At 38.2% G+C, this 15,213-nt stretch overlaps 1 protein-coding gene across 6 annotated transcripts in view; it reads left to right on the forward strand.

Moving 5' to 3' along the window:
- ABL2 (ABL proto-oncogene 2, non-receptor tyrosine kinase) overlaps positions 1-15,213 on the forward strand; it is a 96,132-nt gene that overhangs the window by 10,489 nt on the left and 70,430 nt on the right. The window lies entirely within an intron of this gene.

The following is a 15,213-nucleotide window of genomic DNA, read 5'->3' on the forward strand; positions in this document are numbered from 1 at the left end:
TTATGTCTTCTGAAGATCCTTAGGATCAGATTTTAAGATTTGAAAATCTTGATGGGATTTTTGATAGTTATTTTACTGAATTATAGGTTAATTTGGGGATGAATTGACATTGTTGCATTACTGTGTCCTTAACATCCAAGAACATGATGTCCCTTTGCCGGTCTCAGTAATCTTTTATGTCCTTAAAGATTTTTCATTTTCTTCATATTGTTTTTGGACATTTCCTTCCTTCCTTCCTTATTTTATTTTATTTTTTGGATGTTTCTTCTTAGGCTTATTTGTGGGCACTTTATAATTTTTGTTGTAAGTGTAATCTTTCTGTATTACGTTTCCCAATTGCTTATTGCTAGTGTTTAGGAAGAATAGTGATTTTTTTCTTTGTCAGTCTTGGGTCTTATTGTCTTACTATACTCGGGTTCCATCTAATTCTTCCTTTAATTATCTTTCTAGGTAGGCAGTCATATTTTCTGCAGTAGTAACTTTCTACCAACATTCTCACTTTCCATATTTCTGGAGAGCTTTTTTTAAAAAAAGTATTATTTTGAAAAAGTGTTTATCATTACTATCCATTCTGATCACATTTCTATTACAGGATAATATAAGGCATTTGGTTGGAGGAGGCATGGTGGGGATACAGGTGCTTTGCAGGGCGAGAGGTCATCTACCCTTATTTCTCAATGAATTCTGTCTATTGTTATTAGCAGTAACAACACATGTTTTGTCCACTTAATTTCTAAAAAAATCTAAAGTATATATGGTACATAAAACTAAAATGTGTAGCAGAAATGCATATGTGTGTGTGTGTGTGTGTATACGCATATGCACATATTATATTATAAATGTATCTTCAAAAGTTTGGGCCCTCGCTGGTGTAGCTCAGTGGATTGAGAGCGGGCCTACAAAGCAAAGGGTCGCTGGTTCGATTCCCAGTCAGGGTACATGCCTGGGTTGTGGGCCAGGTCCCCTTTGGGGGGCGCATGAGAGGCACCCACCCACATCAACATTTCTCTGTCTCTTTTTCTCTCTCCCTTCTCTCTAAAAATAAATAAATTAAAAAGAAATTTGCTAGTATATTTTAATAGGGCACTAGGGAAATTATTACTCCACATAAAGAAATGTCACTGGTGGTTAGCATCTAGATAAAGCATATAGTTATTGATTGATTTGTTTTTGCATGGAGGGGAATGTTAAGCTTGATAAATACATTCCTAAGGTTGACAATTCATAGTCCCAGTGCTACATCAGTAGTTGGTGCAGCTAGGCTGGCCCAGAAATAGGAAGTGGATGGCTTCTAGCAACTCAGGCATTATTTATTTTCTGTCTCTTGTTTTAGCTTCTCTTGCTCACTTTATTCTTCTCTCTTAGACATTCAATTCATATCATACTTCCCAATCTTTAAAATCTCATTTTTATTGGTTCTAAGTACATTTAAGAAACAATTATGATAATGGTAAGGCTGAGATAATTTTGAGACTGTAATACAATGTGTAGTATATTGTTTTTAGACTTGTTCTGTGCTTAGGTTTAATTACCAGATTTCAGTGTTTCTGGATGTATAGATAATGTATAATGTATAGTTTTTTTGTTTTATTTTTGTTATAGTTATCAGCGTTCTGATTGGATATTTCTAGCACTTAGGTATAATTATACATCTTTCTTTTCCTCTTTTACAAAGGGCCCTTTGGAATCACTCTAAAGTAAGCTAGTTGTAGGGGCCTTAAGAAAAAATATGTATGTATGTATATTGTATGTATATATGTATATGTGTGTGTATATGTGTGTGCACATATATAGGGTCCAACACAAATAACACCCTTTTTATTACAAAATCTTTTATTATAAAATCATAAGCATGTCATTCTGTAACATAACAATATCACACTCAAGCACACCATATGACATTTTAGGTGACATGTTCAAATTAAAACTATAAATTATTACACGCATATTACTACCCAACCAACCACACTCAGGCAGGCCGTACTTCTGCCGGACCCCTGTGTATAACAAAATGGCCATCTCCAGAAGGCGGTGGGGGTGCTGTATGTGGGTGCACTGGGGATCATATATGCCGTGGGTAGGAATCGTTGGACAGCTGGGCCTCATGGAAACCGAATGGTAAGCCATTAGAAATTAAGACTGCACACTCCATCTTTCTCGTTCAGGGGCTGCAAGGTTTTGGCATCTTTTTTTGCTCCGTACATCTGTTCAGTTTTCCTTTCTTCCAGCTGGCTTTCTTGGTTTCAGTCTGTGTATGGAGCGTGATGGCTGCTCAGCTTCTCTTAGGACAGCCCCCAATGTATTCTTTTGGCATTTATTCGTGCTGCTAAATGATTCAAAACGTAAATCATTTGCCTACTTAATGGTCAGTGTCTACATGGTTCAAAATTCAAATGGTACGGAAGTGTCTCTGCCACCCCCTTTCCTTGGCCGCTCCATTTTGGCAATCCGGTTCCAGTTTCTTGGGTATGCCTCCAGACATGTACTGTGCATGTGTACATATACACATGTATGGATGCGTGTGTACGCCCCAGTCCTTTTTTTTAAAGTCCAATGGATGCATATTACAGGGTGAGCAAAAGTATGTGAAACACAGTTTGCCTTTGTATTATTTATTTATTATTGTAGTTGTATTAAACTATAAACCTACTTTTGCCCATCCCTGGATTTACAGTTTTGTACCTTGCTTTTTTTTTTTCCTCCACTTAATTTATCTTGGATATTCTTAGGTTAATGTATCAAGATCTTGCCTTTATTTAATGGCATATATGCATAGCATTCCATTGTACAGATGACTTATATAATCAGGTTGTTTTCAAACAGTATGGCAGTGAAAAACCTTGTATGTGTCATTTAAACATGAGCTAGTGTAACTATGGAATAAATGCCTTGAATTGGAATTGCTGACGGGATATAGGGACTTCAGAATAACCATTTATTGAATACCTTTTATCCACCTTTTTATATACTAAAATCCTGTGTGCATTTGATTCTATTTCCAGATTTTCGGTTCTTTTGATTTGCTTAGTTATGCGCCAATATCACACTGTTTTAATTATTCTACTTTTATAGTGTGTAGTATAGCATGGTGATTAAGAATCATAGACTTTGCCCTGGCTGGTGTGGCTCAGTGGATTGCGCGTTGGCGTCCGAAAGGTCAACGGTTTGATTCCTGGCAGGGGCAAATATCTGAGTTGCAGGCCTGGTCTCCAGTGGGGGATGTGCGAGAGGCAACCACACATTAGTGTTTCTCTCCCCCTCTTTCTCCTTCCCTTCTTCTCTAAGAATAAATAAATAAAAATCTTAAAATAAAAAACAACCATTAATGCCCTTTTTTAAAAACAGGCAGAAGAGACATACATCACTTCCTTTTGCATTTCATCAGCCAAAGAAAGTCATGGGGCCTCACATCACGTGGCGGGGACAAGCAAGGCGCAGTGCGGCGATATGCTTGGGAGGGCAGCTAGAAGTATTTGGCGGAGAGCAGTATGACTCCCCATAGGTTGCATTGCTGGCTGCGGAATATCGGGTCACTCTTTGTGTTACATACAGCACACCGACCCTCTTCCTTAGAGAGAAAACCCAGATTTCATCTCGTGACCACACTGAGCTCAAACTCTAGAATCTCTAAGGGACGCTCAGAGCCTGTTAGATCCAGAGGAGCTTCCTCTTGGTCCAGGCAGACGTGAAATGAACAGATAAGTCACCATCCTCTCAGTATTTTCTTGAGCTTCTTGGTGGGTGGTGAGAATAGAGATGTAAAGTGAACTTTCGGTCTTAACTCTACACGTCTGTATTATTTGAATTTTTTTACAGTGAGCAGGTATTATGTAAAGAGAAGTATCTTAAGACAACCTACCACAAAAGAATCCTCTTGTCTCCTGTTCGTACTAAATTAGATAATGTGTAATACGTAGCACAGCTAGAGCTGGAACGTGAGGTAAGACTTACTCTAACCTAGTGTGCTTTCCAGTGTAACCATCAACTTCTGTGTACAGCTTTCTAATAGTAATATAAATGCATTTTTTTAATTTGCAATGAATACAGAAAAAAGTTGTATACTCTGAGGAGGATGATCTCTGGGAAAACAACAGAAGTGAAGAACAGTCAAAGAAAAGCTAACCTTCAGAGGGGAACATCAGTGAGGGGACAGCCTGTGCTAATAGGAGGGTGCCTATTATCTGGCTCCCAACTTGATCTTTTCCGGAGTATTTACTTTAGCTTTGGTGATCACTGAGTTTTAATTGGACAGCTTAGAAACAAAGCCAACGGAAGAATGGCCAAGGGTACATACAGTGTTTGCATTTTATGTTGTTTGTCTAAGTGTAGAATGTTTATTAAATACAAAGGTCTTTCTCCATCTTAAACCAGAAAAGTGGGGAAAAGCCATTTATATACTGTTTTCCTTCATCTCTTTAAAGGGAAAGGAAAAAATTAATTTTCCCTTATTACAAAACAGTATATTTTATTACAGGAGAAAAAACAAAAAAATAAAACACAACAAATCTAAAAGCCTACCTTCCTTTTTGGAGATGACTGTCATTAGCGATCTGGTGTGCACCCTTTTCAACCCTCTTTCATGCGTGTACTTTGTATTTTTAACCAAACTGTACACACAGCAAACATGCAGTTTTTTGTTAATTATCTTTTTTTACTTTATGTATTTTGGGCCTGGTAAGTCTTAAAGGAGAAAGGCCTTTGTTGTTTTGTTTTGTTTTTCCCTTCTCAAAACTTCTTTTGCATTTACTCCTCCTCATCCTATTTAACATTTATACTTTTGTCTTATAATTTTTGTTATTCCCGTTTCCTCAGTTAGGTTAAGTTCTTGAAGACTTCTGTATTCTTTATCCTGCTGAGCTCATACTAAATTAACTTAAAGACAGGGCATACACTAATGCAAGTAATTATAGGGAAAAAGGCAGACGACATTTCAGAAGTTATTTCAGGGTACAGATCAATCACTAATTCATTTATAGTCCAGCATTGCTTAATTTGCTGATATTCCAGAATCTAAGAAAGTACATATTTGTATACATCATTTAAAGTTACCTTTTTTTAAAAAAGCTGAACTAGAATACTCCTAGGATGTTAATTTTTTATATGACCCTTTGCACAGACCATACTTAGTCTGAGGCATTAACTCTTGCAAATAAAATGTGGAGGAGGACAGCCAGGTGATATTCTGTTCCTTTTAAAATGTCATGAGTTGTTTAATTTCTTTCAAGAAGAAGGAAGCGTGGGTTTACTCCCTAGTTTTTGGGTGGTGATTTACGAAAGAAGAGCACTCCCACGGTGTTAACAGCCCGTTTCTAAATGTGCATATGAACTGGTAACATGTAGAAGTCTAATGGGACCGAGGCCCGTTTTGTTCTTTTTCTTCTTATAGAACGTTATTCTGTTACAGTATAGATGATCCGTAATATCTACTAAATTGCATCAAATGATGTTTATCCCAGTGTGCTAATATAAAATTTTTACTGCCTTTAAATCTTATAGGACTTTTTTTTACAGGTATTCTACTTAAGGAAAGATACAGAATTTAATCACTGCAGGGGTGTCCAACCCGTGGGCCATGGGCAGTGTGTGGCCCAGGATGGCTATGAATGCGGCCCAACACAAAATTGCAAATTTACTTAAAACCTTTTTTTTTTTTTGCTCATCAGTTTTCATTAGTGTTTATGTATGAACTGTGGTCCAAGACAACTTTTCTTCCAGTGTGGCCCAGAGATGCTAAAAGATTGGACACCCCTCATGTCTTGCACATAACAACTCACAAATTGTTAGTATACTTTTTCTACTCTTGAAGATATAGAGGTTGGGGAAGTTTAAAGGGGAAGAAGAGGAACTGGGGTTTGTGTTTCTGTCCTGCTTATTGGTCTGATGCGAGGTTGCGTAGGAAGGGTAGTGAGGAGACAAGAAACACTAAATTTTAGAAAATGATATTTTGAATTTATCTTCATAATCATGCAGTGGATCTTTTCATAGTTTATTTTAATAACTACGAATATAATAAGTACAAAGTCAAGAGGTGGATAGGGAGGCATAGAAGCGTTATGAGTGTTTCCTACACCTTTATGGTGAGGTTGTCACGAAGCAGTTTATACTTGTGTGTTAGTAAGTTTCAGTAATTGATTAAATACCTCCAACCTGTGTTGTCTCATCATGAATACTTCCAGGTAGCAGTGCCACAATTTGGACTAATTTATACACATGATATTCTATTAGAAATTTTTGAATTAATGTTTATAGAGATAGTAGCATCTTAAAATAGAATTGCACTTCTAATAGTATATTTTTGTTTTTTTATAACTGTATGTTGAAAGTTTCAAGATTAGTGAAGAGTTGCAAGAGAAGCATAATGAACTCTCATTTGCTCTGCCTAGATTCCACCATATTTAATATTTGATAACACATACACCCTCCCTCCCTCTCTACCTTGTCTTCCTCTCCTTAACCAAGAGTGTATCAAAATCACCTTTAGAACATTTTTTTTTTTAAATGTACATTTCTACTCAACCAAGCAGGTATATTCTGGAGAAAATAACAAACACCCTCCCTGTGATTTGGATATGTGCGTCAAGTTAAGAATTAATTTGCTGTAATTTGATGGTGATAGTTTATTTTCAGATGGTGGGGGCAGAGGGGACTCTGAAAATCATAATAGGCTAAAGTGCATAGCCTTAACGTGTATCTGATTTAGTGTTGAACCTTTTCAGAATATATAGTATTATCCCCTGGGTTCTATTATTGCTGTCCCGAAGTTAGTTCCCAGTATAATTATTCTTCCTGGAGACAATATGTCATTCTGTCTAGTGGCTTTATAAATCTTTTTTGTCTTTAGTATTTTGCATTTTCACTGCAAAGTAACTAGGTATGGATTTCTTATTTATCCTGCTCGTGATTCTTTGTGCTTCTTTAAACTTCAGCAGTTCTAGAAAAGTCTCAGTAATTATATCTTCAAATATTGCCTCTTGTCTATTTTCTCCATTCTTTTCTCTTTAACATTTTTAAAATATATTTTGAACCTTTTGTTTTATTCTCAGATTACTTAACCTCTGTTCCAAATGTTCAGTTGTATCACTGCCACATTTTGTATGTTTCATCAGAGTGCTCTTTGTTTCATTTATATTTTATGGATTGTTCTATTGCAGTTGTTCCTATTTTTCCCCCTTTGCCACCTTTCACCCAGCACCTCCCACTCCCTCAGGCAATCCCCATACCATTGTTCATTTCACGTCCATGGGTCACATAAGTTCTTCGGCTACTCCATTGCCTGTGCTGTACTTTACAACCCCGAGGCTGTTCTGTAACTACCTATTTGTACTTCTTAATCCCCTCACCTCTTCTCCCATTCCACCCATTCCCCCACAATCCCCTCCCATCTGGTAACCATCAAAGCACTCTCCATATCCATGATTCTGTTGCTGTTCTTTGTTTAGTTCATTTTTTAGATTCCATTGCTGATAGATACGTATTTATTGCCCTTTTATTGTTCATAGTTTTGATGATCATCTTCTTAAATAAGTCCCTTTAACATTTCATATAATAATGGTTTGGTGATGATTAACCCTTTTAGATTTTTCTTGTCTGGGAAGCTCTTTATCTGCCCTTCAATTTTAAGTGATAGCTTTGCTGGATAGAGCAATCTTGGCTGTAGGTCCCTGCTTTTCATGAATTTGAATATTTCTTGCCTATCCCTTCTAGCCTGCAGTTTCTTTTGGCAAATTGGCTGACAGTCTTATGAGAACTCCCCTGTAGGTAACTGCTTTTCTCTTGCTGCTTTTAGGATTATCTTTATTCTTAACCTTTGGCATTTTAATTATGATGTGTCTGGGAGCGGGCCTCTTTGCATCCCTCTTGTTTGGGACTCTGCGCTTCCTGGACTTGAATGTCTATTTCCTTCACCAACTTAGGGAAGTTTTCTTTCGTTATTTTTCAAATAGATTTTTAATTTCTTGCTCTTTCTCTTCTTCTTCTGGTACCCTTGTGATGCGAATGTTGGAGTGCTTGAAGTTGTCCCATAGGCTGCTTACACTATCCTTATTTTTTTGGATTATTTTTTCTTGTTATTCTGATTGGTGGTTTTTTGGTTCCTTATGGTCCAAATCATTGATTTGATTCTCGGCTTCCTCCACTCTACTGTTGTTTCCCTGTAAATTGTTCTTTATTTCAATTAGTGTATCCTTTGTTTCTCACTGGATTTTCTTTACGCTTTTAAAGTCCTCACTAGGCACCCCCAGCCCAGGGTTCCAGTGCCAGAAAGATAAGTCCCCGTAATTTAAGACTGCAGAAGTCAGCAGGGATTGAGTCAGTGGAAGAAACTTCTGGAGTCCCATGAAGTTCCCCTTAAAGAACCCACACATGGACTTACACAAATACACTCCCTCTGAGCTCCAGCACCACCAGGGTAGCAGCTTGAAAGGCACAGGGAGAACTGAAGTGTCTGGCATCAAATTGGGAGCTGGGGGACAGATTTTTCCCAGACAGAAAGGCAGGCAGGGGCCATTGTCCCTTTTCTGAACCCTCCCCCACAGAGCCACAGAGCTGTGGGTGCCATATCTGAGACTCCATCAAGCTGGCTAACAATTTTCCCTGCCCTGGAGATCCCCTGAGACTCCGTCCCACCCAACTTATGAGCACACCCAATCTGTTAACCATGACTTTTCCATATGAATGGCTGGTCTTGGCTCATGCTTCACAACTTCCTAAATCCTCTCAAATAAGCAACAGCCAGGCTCAGTGAGCCCCCAGTCCCTGTACCTCTTGCTAAGTGGCCCTAAGCCCAGCACAAGCAGCAGCCAGCCTAGATTCACAGCTTGGCTTCACCCGAGAATCACCAAGCCCAGCACAGGTAGCAGCCATCTGAGACTACTTCATAGCTTGTGCAGGGTAGCCCCAGGCAGAACACAGGTGGGGGCTGACCTTGGCCTGCACTACCTGGGAAACCCCAGAGCCTGCACACTCAGTGCCAGAGCACCATCACCCTGCCCCTGCACAGCTGATCCTCCTCAGAGGGTGGAGGCTAGTGGTCAGTGGACGCAGCCAGTCCTTGCAGCTGACTGCTCTGGGTAAGCAATCAAGATTTAACTGCAAGAGGAGGGTGTACTCAGCCCACATGAAGGGTGCACCTTGAGTACCCAGCTTGGGTGATAGGGGAGGCTATGCCACTGGACCCTACAGGGCACTTACTACATTAGGCCATGCTACCAAGACAGGGAGTCGTAGTAGCTCTACCTAATACATAGAAACAAACACAGGGAGGCTGCCAAAATGAGGAGACAAAGAAACATGGCCCAAGTGAAAGAACAGATGAAAACTCCAGAAAAAGAACTAAACAAAATGGAGATAAGCAATCAGATGCAGAGTTCAAAACTCGGGTTATCAGGATGCTCAAAGAACTTAGTTCAGAGTGCTCCTTAGTCTAATCTGCTATTTAATCCCTCCATTGAACTTCTAATTTCAATTATATTTTTCATCTTTTCACATTCTGTTTGATTCTCTGTAAAAATGTCTGTTTTTAAAAACAGTGGTAAAATACACATTATATAAAATGTACCATTTTAACCAATTTGAAACATACAGTTCAGTGACATTAAGTATATTCACTCTGTGTAATCATCACCACCATCCCTCTCCAGAACTCTTTTCGTCATCCTGGACTGAAACTCTGTACCTGTAAACTGTAACTCCCCACTTCCCTTTTCCCCGGCCCCCGTCTCTGAGTGTGACTACTCAAGGTACTTCATATAGGTGGAATCATGCAGTGTTTGTATTTTTGTGATTGGCTTATTTTATTTAACCTAAGTCCTCAAGTTCATCCGAGTTGTGCCATGTGTCAGGATTTCCTCCCTTGGGCTGAGTAATAGTCCGCTGTTTGCATGTGCCACATTTTGTTTATTGCTTTATCTACTGACGAACCTCTTGGGTTGCATCTACCTTTTGACGGTTGTGACTAATGCTGCTGTGAACACAGTAGTAAAAGTATCTCTTTGAGAACCAGCTTTGATTCTGTGGGTTCCACATACAGAAGTGGAGTTGTTGGGTCATGTGGCGATTGTTTTTAATTGAGGAACTGCCATACTGTTTTCCGTAGTGGCTGTACCATTTTACACTCTCACCAATGGAGCACTAGGGTTACAATTGCACCACATCCTCGTTCACACTTATTTTCTGTTTTTTCGATAGTAGCCACACTAATGGGTGTGAGGTGGTTATCTCATGGTGGCTTCAATACGTATTGCCCTGATCAGTGATGATGTTGAGCATCTTTGCATGTGTTTGTTGGTCATTTGTACATCATCTTTGGAGAAATGTCTATTCAAGTCCTTTTCCCATTTTTGAATTGGGTTGTTTTGTTGTTGAGTTGTTGGTCTTTTTAAAGAAAAAATTTTTTATACTCACCTGAGGACATTTTTTTTCATTGCTTTTAGAGGGGTGGGGGAGACAGAAAAAAAAAGAAACATCTGTGTGAGCGAGAAACATTGATTGGTTGCCTTCTTGCACGCGCACTGACTGGGGCTTGAACCAGCACCCTGAGTATGTGCCCTGACTGGGAATTGAATCTATGACTTTTTGGTCTATGGGATGATACTCCAACCAACTCAGCCACACCGGCGAGGGCGAGTTGTTGGTCTTTTCTGATAGTGTCTTTTTTTCCTTCATTTACTATCATTATCCTCTTTTTAAAAAATCATATTATACACAATATATTAGTTGTATCTGTTAATGAGTAACCAAATACCCCAAAGTTTAGCAGTTTAAAACAACCAGTATGTATTTGTGATCTTACACGATTTCTCCATGTCAGAAATCTGGGTGTTTCTAGCTTGGTGGTTCTGGCTCAGGGTGTCTCGTGAGGTTCCAGTCAGGCGTCCCCGCTCCGAGCTGCAATCATCCAAAGGCTTGTCTGGGACTGGAGGATCTGCTTCCAAGGTAGCTCGCTCACATAGCTGCCGGTGGGAGGCCTGAGTTTCCCCCACACGGGCTCCTCTGCAGGGCTGGCTGAGTGTCCTCACAATATGGCCGCTGGCTTCCCAGAGCGACTGATCCGAGAGAGTGAGCAGAATGCCACAGTGTTTTTATGACCTAGTCTTTGAGTTATGCAAGTTACTTCCACCTTAAAAGTACCGGTAAGTCGCTAATTTTACTCAAAGGATAGGGAATTAAGCTTTGATTGTTGATTGAACGAAGGGGTGTTAAAGAATTTGGTAACATTAAAACAACTCTATTACTGTGTTAATACTGATAATAAAGTGGTTTTTAACAGCCAAATAAAACTAAGGCAACAATTTTCAACTGCTGTGTCATGGCACACTGGTGTGTAGCAAGAATTTTTAAAACATGCAATACCTGACTAACCTCTTTTCCCTTAGATTGTAAAAAAAAAAAAAAAAAAAAAAACAGCCAACAACAGCTGTCCAGTGTAAATGAATCAAAATTATATCTATTTTTTGTCAGATTGGCAAAAATGTATTTTTTGGTGTGCTGCAGGATTTTAGTAATTAGTTAATGTGTGCCACGAGATGAAGAAGGTTGAAAATCGTCTTAGATGACAGGAGCACATTTTATTTCTGACAGACTTAATGGGGTTAATACTAATAGTATTCACATGGTGGCTGGCACTGTTTTAGGTGGTTTCCACACGTTCACTTAATCTTCCCAACAACCCTTTAAGCGAATAGAATGCTCTAACCCTCTAGTAAAATGAGCAGCCATTACTTAGATTCGTGTAAGGGGAGATACGTAGTGCTATGAGAGGCAATGATAATGGAATTTTACCTAGTCAGGGAGGTTAGTGTTAATTTAGTAGAGAATTGAAGGGTAGGTAAGAATTAAATAGTCCAGTGGCTAGGAGTGGGGAAAAGTGTTTCAGAAAAGGGAGCAGAAGATGTAAAGACCGTGGGTGAAGGAAGATTGGTAGCATTATTTTCAGTGTTTTCAAGTATGATTGTAAAGGCTTTGTACACTTTTTCAGTAGATTTTTGCCTGGTTAATTGAAAAATATGAAAGTCATTGTGTAGTTTTTATTTTGTATAGGGTGTTGATGCCTTAAAAATTTTTTCTTAGTGATTGTTATTCCACATATTACCAGAAATTATATGGTATGTAAACACATAATTGCTAAGTGCCTTCCAGTTTCTCACATTCTTTTTTGGTGACCACTGGCTCTTTAGGAAGCACTCTGCTCGACATTCATAGTGGGAATATTGACATTTATCAGCGAGGTAGTTTGAGTGAAGGTTGGTTTTAAATCCCTAAATTCATGATCATATATAACTAAACTCTTAGAGATTTTAAAAAGTCAATATTTTATCAAGAAGCAGATTTATTTCTGCCTTGCAGTGCCCCCATTTGATTCGAAATTATGAAATTTACAAAAAAGTGTTACTTTTGCTTTGACCATGGGAAAAAAGATACTCTTTGGGTAGGATTGTTAGTGAATTTGTTGTGATCAAAGACTTGAAAGGTTCAATTTAATAAGCAAAAAAACCCCCCCAAAAACCTGTTCCTCACCAGTCCACTAGGGGATACTCCAGTACTTAGGAAGAAAATCCAGTTGCCACTATAGTTTAAAAATTATCTCCGTTTAATAAAGTTACTATTTCCTGTTTGCTTACATGAACAAAAGGTCAACTTTTAGAACTAGTTTGGGCTATAAATTCAACAGTGTTTGCTTGTGGAAGAATTTACAACATTTTTTCAGCTTTATTAAGCTACAGTTGACAAGTAGGAATTGAATATATTAAACATCAAGTTATATGTTTGATATGTTTTGATGTATGCTGATGATACAATATACATGATGTTGTTATATATGTATATGTTGTGGAATGCACACCACAGTCAAGCTAATTAACATATCCCATCATCTTACTTAGTTACCATTTCCTTTTTCTCCTTTCTTTTCTCCTTCCTTTTTACCTCCCTCCATCCTTCCCTTCTGTCCATCCTTCCTTCCTTCCTTTTCGTGGTGAGAGCACTTAAGATCTGTAAATTTCAGGTGTACAATGCACTATTGTAAATGACAGTCACCGTGCTGTACATTAGAGCGCTCAAACGTATTCACCTCGTAATGAACTCGGTACCTACCCTCTGACCACCATCTCCTCAGTCCCACTCCATCCCTGGCACAGCCACCATTTGCCTCTGCCTCTGCGTTTGACTGTTGTAGATTCCACATGTAAGTGAGGTCATGGAATTTGCTACAGTTTTAAAGTGTGGAAATTCATACTGTGATTCCTTGGTCACTTTTTCTGGTGGTTATTGCCTCAAACTTCTCTGAGTTCAGAAAAAGTGTTTTGTTTTTCTCTTAGTACAGGAAAGTAATGGTCCTCATTTATTTTGTAAGTTGTGCTTTGTTGGAAGGTCAGGAAAGCTGATATGTAGTTTGAGTTATAATTTTCTCTATTATATCATGAATATTATTCTATTTACCTTAGAAAGTATGAAAGATTACCTTCAGTACACATAACAGAGAGGATAGTTCATTCTGATATTAAAGGTACTCAACAGTTTATTGTTACCATGATTTTTTTCTAGTAATTTAAGTAGACACAGTATAATTACTTAGTGCCCTAAAGAAAAATATATAAAAAGTTGAATTCCATTTTTAAAATAGTAAAGTTTCAAGTAAAGCATTTAGGCTCATATATATTAGGCAAAGATCAGAGTTAATGTTTTAGAAAATACTTTAACAAAAAAAGTATTCTCTGTTTTCTAACCCTTTTTTAAAGTTTTATCTATGATATGATTGTGGCTTGATATGACAATGAGTTTTCTGTGTAGTGTGTATTTCATTCCTCTCCGCCTGGCACATAGGTATTTAAGTGACTTGTCAGGTTTAACTCAACAATTCATCTGATTTCTGTTATTTATAAGTTCAACAAATGGGTGATATCACATGCTTCTCATGACAGCATGATTTTGAAATGGAAAATCAGGCAGCCTGGGATAAGAACGAGTATATTTATTTGTCCATTGAGGATAAAGATGGTATAAGAATTACTGAGACTTTTAAGTAGACTTTGGGTGATGGTTTTGTAGGATATTATAGAGATAACATCTCTGTCTTATTGTGTGGAGGATTGCATTTGATATCCTTATATTGTACTTTTTGTTTTATCTCTGTCTCCCTAGGGAAGGTGGGGAAAGAGCCAGAGAGTGTTGGGATGATTACCGAAGGCCGTTCAGTTGCGCATCTGGATAGGTTGAGGACCATGCCCAAGACCAGCAGTCTCTGTCTGTGGTAGAGAGTGAGCCAGTGTTCCTGTGGACCACTGCTTGTAACTAGGTCTCTAACCATTGAGTATGGTTAAGTTCCCTGCTGTATACAATGACTAGTCAGTAAATGAAGTATGACTGGTTCAGGGTTGTTAGCTTGTGCCTGTAGAAGAAAGGCAAAATGTCTCAGTGTCACAAATTACTCTTTTGTTTTTATACTTTTTTGTTTGCATTTTTTTTTAAAGAAAGGAAACAAAAAGAAAAGATAGACTATATATAGTTTTTTTTCTGTAGGTCCAAGTTAATTTTTATATGACAGGTTCTAATTCATTATCAAATTTTTTCTCTAATTTCAGTAGAGGGAGTAATTAATCGTACCACCTTTCATATAACACTACACAGACTGCTTCTTAGTACTTTTAGGGGACAACTCTTGTGATTTTTTTATCTTAAGAGTAGAGATTATTTAAATGATGTGGGAATATGTATATATCGTTAAAGTGATTTCATACAGAAAGATTAAGCATGCACACTCTCATATAACACCTTACTACTTCTAAGTTACGGGTTTATAATTTCCATTCTATGTGATATAGTACAAGTGTAAAGTACCGAGAAGGCCCTTAGGTCTAGTGCGGGTCCAGGAAGGGTTTCATTACTGTCACCATTCTGGGTTTCCTCTCCTGAAATTGACCTTCTTCATGTGGCCTCATGTCAGTTGACAGGAGTGCTATTTTCAATAAAACTGGGAATGACTTCCAGTCTAAATAGGGGAATGAACAGCTTTGATTAGAAGGGATAAAGGGAAGTGACTAAATAATTGCTCCCACTTTTCCATTCCCAACCTTCTTCTCACCCAATGCCATTCCCAGGGCTAGGGCTCAAGGTCTGGATGTATTGGAGCAAGTCCTGGATATTCTTTGTTACTACTGTCTTTGGTGGCAAAGTTTGAGAACACACAATCCCAAAATTAGTTATAAAGACATTATTATA

This window comes from Desmodus rotundus, chromosome 12, assembly GCF_022682495.2.
Source record: "Desmodus rotundus isolate HL8 chromosome 12, HLdesRot8A.1, whole genome shotgun sequence".
Taxonomy (NCBI): Eukaryota; Metazoa; Chordata; class Mammalia; order Chiroptera; family Phyllostomidae; genus Desmodus; species Desmodus rotundus.